The sequence below is a fragment of the Diabrotica virgifera genome, chromosome 4 (genome assembly GCF_917563875.1).
Source record: "Diabrotica virgifera virgifera chromosome 4, PGI_DIABVI_V3a".
Classification (NCBI taxonomy): domain Eukaryota; kingdom Metazoa; phylum Arthropoda; class Insecta; order Coleoptera; family Chrysomelidae; genus Diabrotica; species Diabrotica virgifera.
The window spans coordinates 138990933-139000003 of NC_065446.1; the positions used below are offsets into that span (position 1 = coordinate 138990933).

A 9071-nucleotide genomic window follows, 5' to 3' on the forward strand; every position below is an offset into this window, starting at 1 on the left:
TACTCTCAAATAGGACTCATAATACACAAGTATAAAAACTTGTTGCTGGTATGAGCACATTGTGTAAATGTTAGGATTTAAAGAGGATGTAAAAACCTTCAATACGATTATGAGCGTTAGTCTCTTTATATCCTAACATTTTTTTGTTATTGTTTTAGTTTATTATTGTTTTATTGTGTTTATTATTGTTTTTTATGACTCTTTGTAAGTTTTGTGTATAAATTGTACAATTTTCCATGACAATAAAGCATTTTTCTATTTTAAGTTGTCTATTTGTTAAACCAAAGCATTGATTATTATTACAAAATATTAATATAATCAATTAAATAATAATATTAATCTCACAAACAACGTAGGAAGTATAGTTAAAAAGAATAAACATAGTAATCCACAATGAAATAAATCTGCACATAGCTATAGCCCAAAGTAACTTCTGTTGTTTATCCAAATCTTCAATAGTCAAAAACATTTGTGTAAAGTTAGGTTCCAGCAGTTTCTCCTTTTCCTACATTTAAAATAGCTGGTGTTTATTCCTAAAAACAACAAATACATAAATAAAAACTCTAAATTGTATACCATAAAAAAATCATACAAATATGACAAAATATCACATGAGTATTTTAACATTATTTAAGGACAATTGCCATAATAAGCCATAACAAAAATGTATTAAGCGAAAAAGCTATAGAGCTGAAACAGGAAGTTGCTATGTTTGGTCTATATATTAATGAAAGTAAAAAAAATACCTATATGGAGTGCACAAAGTCGAATCCACATGAGAATCTGAAGGTAGACAACCATACCTACGAATATGCCTCCACTTTTCCCTACCTAGACTCAATAATAAAAAATGACAACAACACCTGTCAAGAAATATAACAACGGATTCTTATCGGTAATAAGAAGTGTTTTTATGCATACTTAGTATGCTTACACTGTTACTAATAAACCAAGTATAAAAGTTATACTGAGAATAAATCAAGTATAGGCAAAATCACTACCAATAAACATGGAATAACTTCGGTATAGGTTATACTTGGTATAAGAATTTAGTCCAAGTTTATACCGACCCACACCCTTGTTTAAGTCTGGTATAACCTATTTTATGAATGTCAATGTCATCAGAGACAAAAATTTATTATTTTTTTATTTGTTTTTTGAGTAGAAATATAATAAAAAAATGTGTTTAAGAGGTATTGCGGCTAACGAGGAAGTTGATAATTTAATTAACATGATGTAAAATACACGAAAAAGGAAAACTTTCAAAGAAAGCATAAATTCCTTTTCAAAGAATGCAGAATAAAAATCCGGTTTCCTAAAGATGAGTTAAGGTTTTTAGAAAAATTAGTAGGCGATTCACTTATTGTGAACAAGCGGAGGCTTATCCTCCAATCTACAAGAAAAACAAGGTCTTTATTTTCTATAATATGTAGAAAATCAATATTCTTCACAATATGCTGAAATTAACATATTTACATTGCATTTATAAGTAAAATAAATCAATTTGGTTACTTTTTCTTCAGTTTCCCATTTAATGCAACGTTCTCTTTGATTTGAAGCCATTTTATTTAATACTCAAACTCAACATACAACATACGAAATAACGATTTATTAAAATATAGCAGAAAATACAAAGTACGAAAAATTATTTGTATTTGGCTTGTCAGTTGTAGAGAAAAGTCAAAATTGACATATTTCACCCAATATATCGTTGTTTTATGCAATTGTGTAGAAGATTGCGCCGTTGCCAAACTATTATTTCGGAATAAAGTGGGAATACTTATAACTAACTTATACCGAGTTTATTGGTAACAAATTATTTTCGTATTATATCTACCTTATACTTGGGATAACTATTCTAGATATAAATACGGAATAACCTTAGAATACGAGTGTTTTATTAGTAAGGCAGTTAGAGTATAAGCTTAGAATCTACAAAACAGTAATTACACCAGTGGTCACATATGGATGTGAAATGTGGACCATCTCAACCACTAATGAAAATCGACTAAAAATATTTGAGCGTAAAATACTAAGGAACATATTTGGACCAACACATTGTAGAGATGGTTCATGGAGAATTAAAATGAACCACAAGCTGAATGAACTAATGCAGAGCGCAGATATTGTTAGATTTGTAAAGTCTAAAGAAGATTTAAGGACAGTTTAGGCAGGCTATATGCATTAAGGCATTATTAAGCTTTGCATTTAACCATATTGTAATACACTATATCTTACATGATCAAGCATGATTTTCTTTACATAACCCTTGTTCTAAACTAGAACCGAATTGGTAAGTACATGTATATTATTATTGTAGACATTTCAAAAACTTATTACTTAGTTGAATTACTTTAAACTTACCACTTATAAAATGTTTACTGTATACTCTCATATTTTAATTTGAGGTCTGTTCTCCTTATTGCTTTTATCTAATGTTCCTGCCTTTGTTTGGATAAAATTCATTTAAATGTATTGCATGGGGGAAATGTATAGCCTTGGGAATAGTAAAAAGTGAGGATTTTATCCCTGTCTGTCCTATTCCCGCAATTTACAGGATCCACAAGAAAGCCCTTGCTACAAGTCTGTCAAACACAAGGAAAGGTGTTTTTTCTTTTTTAAACAAATTGACACAAACTGATAATTACTATGGGATAATTCAGTTCTGTAGGCGATAAACAACTTTATATTTAATTTACTATCACAATTTCGCTGCACAATTAACAATCAAAAACAAAACCAAACAGAATATTTGTCTAAAAACATCTACAAATTACAAATAAATGTAAACAGTGACTAAAATAAAAATAACAGGAAAGACATCAGCTAACTTCATACTTCTCCTAACTTAAAAATGACGTTTATCATACTGTCGCAGCTTTACTATGTGTAAGAGTGAAGTAGCACTAATCCAAAGAAAAAAGATGGTGTCGTCACTTCGCTCCGAATGATACTCTCTCTATGTCAATATATACCTCTATGGGTGAGACGTGGTAGGGATAGATCTTACAACCCATTCCGCGATGTTGCCAAATGTTTAATCAGGATCGGAATCCTAAACGCGGCAGATTTAAAAACATGTCATTACACGTTCTAAAAATTATTCAATATTTTGTCTATAATGTCCATATTTTCATATTTATTGAATAATCCATTGAATTACTACATCCTAACACTTGCCTTTTTTAATATCTTCTTCCTAAAAGTGAATCAAATGTATTTTTTCAAACTCGATAATTACATTAGAAATAGAGGTATAAAATATAAGTGCACATACAGAAGAGGATCTAAATTATGGAATAAATTCATTTTCTCTAAAATGGACGACTTTAGAGAAAAATCCCGAAATAGGTCGATTTTTATTTTCAAATTACAATTTTTTGCCATATATTTCATACTAGTGACGTCATCCATCTGAGCGTGGTGACGGAATCGATGATTTTTTTAAATGGGAATAGGGGTCGTGTGGCACCTCATTTGAAAGGGTGTTCAATTCTCTATACAGTAATATAAACATGAATATCATTATTTATACAGGGTGGCCAAAATAATAATTTTTGTATTAAATTAATTGACGAAAAAAGAAGAATGTATGCAATTTATTTAACTCAAAATACATGTTTATTTGGCAAATAAACATTGCTTTTCGCTTAAATTAAATGTTCAAACTGCCAAGAGGTATGTGGGAGGCTGTTTGTGATTTAATTTAAGCGAAAAGAAATGTTTATTTGTGAAATAAACATTTTTTTCTATTTACTGACAGCCGTACAATGTATTTTGGCTTAAATAAATTACATAAATTCACATTCTTCTTTTTGCGTCAATTAATTTAATTCAAAAATTATTTTTTGTTAAGTATATACCAGGAATAAGCTAAATTATTGAATTTACTGAAGTTAAGATGTTTGATAACCTTATAAATTTTTTTGTGTTAAGCTTGTCATACAAGGGGAGCTATACTATAATATATCTCGTATCACTCACTACAGTAATGAGTGAGGCTGCATACACGGAACTATAATGTATATTATGGTTCCGTTTATGCAGGCTCACTCATTACTAGAGTGAGCGATATGAGATATAATATATGTATATCTATTATAGTATATATAGTATACCTCCTGGTCAGTAACAAGCTTTATGGTGAAAAAGAAGGATCATTAATATACATGTATCATTTTTTAATTTTTTATTTAATTGTCCTTTGTATAATTTAATTTGTAAATTTAATAAATCAATGAATTTTGTGTCTCTCTTCTGCCCTTTCATTTTCTCTGGCACGCTTGTGTTGTACCCTTTCCTCCTCTTTTTCTATCTGAAGCAATTGAGCTATGTTGAGTATTAGCGTTGTTCTTTCTTGTAATACATTCTCTAGTTTATTATTGGTAGCTTACTTCTGGAACTAGCTTTTTTTTATTTTAAGAACGCAGGATTCCATCTTCTAGCTAGATGTTTGTCATATCTGTAACTAATTTTTTTATTTAGAAAAGTGAAAGGTATCTATTAACAAATCAATGCCTCAGAAGCCAATCGGTGTAAGTCAATAAGTGCTTAAAATGAGATACTAAGATGTTTCTGACAATAGTTGCTGACAAATACAGTCGGAAGAATGAAAGAATAGGGCTTTTCATCGATTGTCATTTGTTTCGAGCTTCTGTCATGTGTCACATAATATTATTATATCTACTTCATACGTCTTTGGTTTGTGTTATTGTATATTGGCTCCGTGCGTCTCCCCTCTACTTACAGTCACGTGACACGCTGTCAGATTTTGTAAGGACGTTTTAACATTGAGTCTTATGGGATTATTTTGTTAAACTTGAATATTTTATTTTGTAGTAATAATAACCGAAAAAAATTGTTAGAATTCATTAGTTATTAATTTATACTGTAATTTATAGTGCAACAAAAATATTTTCTTTTGCGTTAATAAAGATTTATTGACATAAACTGCGATAGTGAGGTTATGTATACAAAATCGAACTGATAATCAATATTGGAAAGTGAAGAATTTATATCAGATTAAGTGCGTTTTTATTTTCTGTTTATATTAATACATAATATCACTAGCGTGACACGGCATTTTTTTTAAATGTCTCATTTAAACATACATAAAGCGTCCTTATAAAATTTAAAAAATCCGCCACCATGAGCAGGTCGGTCGAATTTGCTTTGACACTTTGTTAACGCTCGGGGCGAATACCAATAACGTATGTTGTAGATATATTAATATTTGATGACACATGACAGAAGCTCGAAACAAATGACTGTGAATGAAAAGCCCTATACTCTGTGAGCTCGTACGTAGAGGGGATATTTACAAATTCACCACCGCCAGTAGTGGCAAGTCTGTAAACGTTTACCGGAAATTTGACATAAATGTCAAAGTGATTAATTTAAAATTAAAAGTAAAAACATTAATTATAAAAAATATTAGTTGGTCAAAGCTGTGGTAGGTATATATTTTTACCTTAAATATACTTACGTTTTAAATACTGAATTAAGGTTTTTTTAATGTTCCGTAATATCGTTGATTGAAATAAACGGTAATCTTAGCGCCATCTACACGATAATTGTGTAAGTATCCGAAGTAAGAAATTCATATTTTATCAATAGAACGTCAAAATGATTAGCAAAATCTTAAAAATAATCGAGTACAATTTATTTAATTTTTTGCATTGTAAATATTAAGCGATAACAATTAAATAATAAATTTAAAAATTACCGGTGAAAGTTGAATTAGTAATCCGCCAGGAGCGCCACCAGCGAAGCTCAGAGCCCATGAACGATCACATCAATCAGTCAATCACATATTTTGTATTTGCTGTTTTTTCCCATAAATAACAAACGAGAGAGATATATTATTAGTAATCTGAATATGTGATTGATGTGATCGTTCATGGGTATTCTTTAATTTTTCCGACTGTAAACTGTCTTTATTTATCATAACATGGGTAACATATTCATAAATACAACAAGGAAATAATAATATTTCTATATATAATAATAAGTGTTATAACCCATAAGTCATTTTTAGGGAAAATGTGACTTACACCGTTTGACTTCTGAGGCATCCAAATATTAAAATTAGGTTTTATTCCTGTTATTGGCATTCTTCAATTTACCATGTACATTATCCAATCTTTAAAAATATTGTGTTTTGATATACATAGTTGGTTTTTAGCCCTAGTTTACTATTCAATATATCAGTTGGATGGATTATAAATCTGGAGAGTTTTGACAATGATTGATATGTCCATCTAGCCTAATTTTTCAGGAGAGAATTTGGAAACTTTGAATCATGTTTTGCCAACTCAAAAACGAAAAGTAATCAACATAAGAAATCAAGTAATATATCAAGTTCTGCACTACCTAATACAGTAGAACCCCGATTATCCGTCCTCCTCAGGACCGAAGGTGTATTGAAAAGCAGGGATAATCCGAACATGTATTTCTTATGTATAATACATATGTACATACACATACATATGTACCTACCATAAAAAGATAACAGAAAAAAATTAATATTTCATTATGAGTCTCTCTTTCGTCATATAGAGTTTCTGTCAAGTGATTTACGATGACGCTATTTTGATAAAACCTCAAAAATGCAACTTGGGTATGTAATAGAAAATCGTAGCACGGATAATCTGCACCCGGATAATCGGGGTTCTACTGTAAGTTAAAAGGGGAGGGGACATATCTTTTATACAAAAGATATGTGGGACAAAGGGGGTTTTACCTTCATCATACACATACCAAACTCTACAAACTTGAAGAAATGTTACTAAATAGCATATCAAGCAAATAATCTCATTCTGGCTAAAATCAGCCACAACATCAAGTTTTGCCATACCACTACAGAAATATAGTATTGAATTTAAATAAAAGTTTTCCCCACATTAACAAATTTTTACATCATTGAACAGTTAATATTAATAATCATATAATATGTACACATAATTATTATGTAAACAAAATTACCACTGCATCTGTTTCATTAGCTAGATTGTCTTTATTTAAACTTGTCTTTGTCTTTTATTTTACATACAAATCAACAGTTTTCCACTAACTTAAAATGGATTTTTCCTCTTGTTCAAGCTCTCCAGTAAATTTTTCAGCATAATCAATGTTTTTTTCTAAGACAATATTGTTGTCTGATTAAAATATGGAAATGTATTTCTAAACCTTATGACTTTGTATACTTATTTTTTAAGTTGTAATTCTTTGATTTACTTACATTTTCTTCATTCCCTCTTCCAAAATGGAAATAAAAACGATAAAGTCATATTTGAATCTAATTATGTTAGGTTAGGAGCTGAAATTATAAAAATAAACACAAAAATCAGGTGGAATTTAAATTCTGCAGTTGAGTTATTGAAAAACGAAAACGTCACAGTTGACAGTTTTTAATTTTTGCTAAAAAAACCTCATCAAACCTAATTTAGTGTGAAAACAGTTGTTAATTCTTGTTAATTTTTTATTTATCGTTGATAAGAAGTCGAGGTCCGCTGGGATGAACAGCCTCGGCTTCTTTTCGCAGTAAATATCTGTTGTGAATTTTGTTGTGTTTGACATTTGATTTTTTGGAAGAAAACTTAAAATAGACAAATCTGTGATTATCGTTCGAGGTGAACGGACGACTCATCCAAAGGGTAAGGGCCAAAACTATCTATATTTCCCTGTTAATTTCTAATTTGCATCGACTGGCATAGATTTTAAATTCGTCAATCTGTCGCATAAGATGGAGGAAGAAGTTCCTCCCGATCCTCCTCCACCACCTGACCCTCCTAATAAAATCAACCAACATGAATGTCAATCTCAACCTCCAATTATTCAGAAAAGTCTTAAAGGAAAAAAACAAATACTATTTTCGGAGACCGACATAGGTCCTTATGAAGTATTTGTCCAGGGTCAGGATAAAAATATTGGAGATTACCACGTGTTAAGTATAGCTAAATCTATTTCTGTTTTAAAAATTAAAGACATCACGAAAATCAGTAGAAAAGGTAAAAACAGGATAGGGGTATTATTTGCCACTAGAAAAGCAGCCAATGATTTCGTTGTGAGGAAAGATTGGGAAGCCCTAGGGTATGACGTGTTCATTCCATTTCATCAGATTTCTTGTAGGGGTATAGTAAGGGGAGTTAATAAAAGATTCACAGAGGAAGAAATAAAGGAGGCATCAGAAACCAACTTGGCTTTATGTAAGATATTAAGTGTAAAGCGAATGAACCGGAGAGTACAAGTGGATTCAAAGGTTGAATTTGTCTCCACGGGAACTATTAGCATAACTTTTTCAGGAAAAACTATTCCTAAAGAAATTTCCATATATCAACTACCAATGAGGGTCACACCATTCATCAGCCCTGTTCTTCAATGTGGAAATTGCTTACTTTATGGCCATTCTACGAACCAATGTAGAGGAAAAAAGAAATGTGCTAGATGCGGAACTTCTCATGAGGATTCTTCATCTAATACGTGTACAAAATATTGCATTTTCTGCAAATCTTCTGACCATGAATCAAATAGTCGTAATTGTAGAGAGAGAGTCAGACAAAAAGATATTAAGGATCTAATGTCCTTTTCTAATCTATCTTTCTATGAGGCAAGTCAGCAGGTTCCTAGGATCCATAATATTTCATCTTTAAACATAAACGATTTCCCCCCCTTGCATAGCGATCAGAATAATTCTAATGGCATCTTACCACAGGAGAGGAGGTCTGCAGCCTCAGCTCAATATTCAAAACCTTTTAGTCAAGTCACTCAATCTCCACCAAAAAGAAGAAGACCTTCAATACAAGAAAATACAGGTTATGATAAAATCTCCCACCAAAGACTACTTATTAATCCATCAGGTAGAAGAATAAATGAGCCTTCGACTTCAAAATTCAATCCTGCTCACTCTGATTCTCAAATCACTAACTCACAATCTTTATCCCAACTTCATTTGGATTTCAATCAGGCCATGTCTATGCTGAACCCATCTCACAGGGAGCTCGTCATGACCTTCATTGGGGACTTAATAAACTCAAAATCATACTCCATTCCTTACAATATGGCAGATCTAA

General features: G+C 31.0%; 2 long non-coding RNA genes across 2 annotated transcripts; both read right to left on the reverse strand.

Annotated features, from left to right (window-relative positions):
- Window positions 1–250: 250 nt before the first annotated feature.
- Window positions 251–3804, reverse strand: LOC126883149 (uncharacterized). Its single transcript, XR_007697525.1, has 2 exons — window positions 2365–3804; window positions 251–533 (listed from the first exon to the last, which is right to left on the reverse strand). It is a non-coding gene; the product is annotated as an uncharacterized LOC126883149 (long non-coding RNA).
- Window positions 3805–4174: 370 nt separating this feature from the next.
- Window positions 4175–7343, reverse strand: LOC126883154 (uncharacterized). The gene is made up of 2 exons (XR_007697530.1): window positions 7241–7343; window positions 4175–4468 (listed from the first exon to the last, which is right to left on the reverse strand). It is a non-coding gene; the product is annotated as an uncharacterized LOC126883154 (long non-coding RNA).
- Window positions 7344–9071: the final 1728 nt, after the last annotated feature.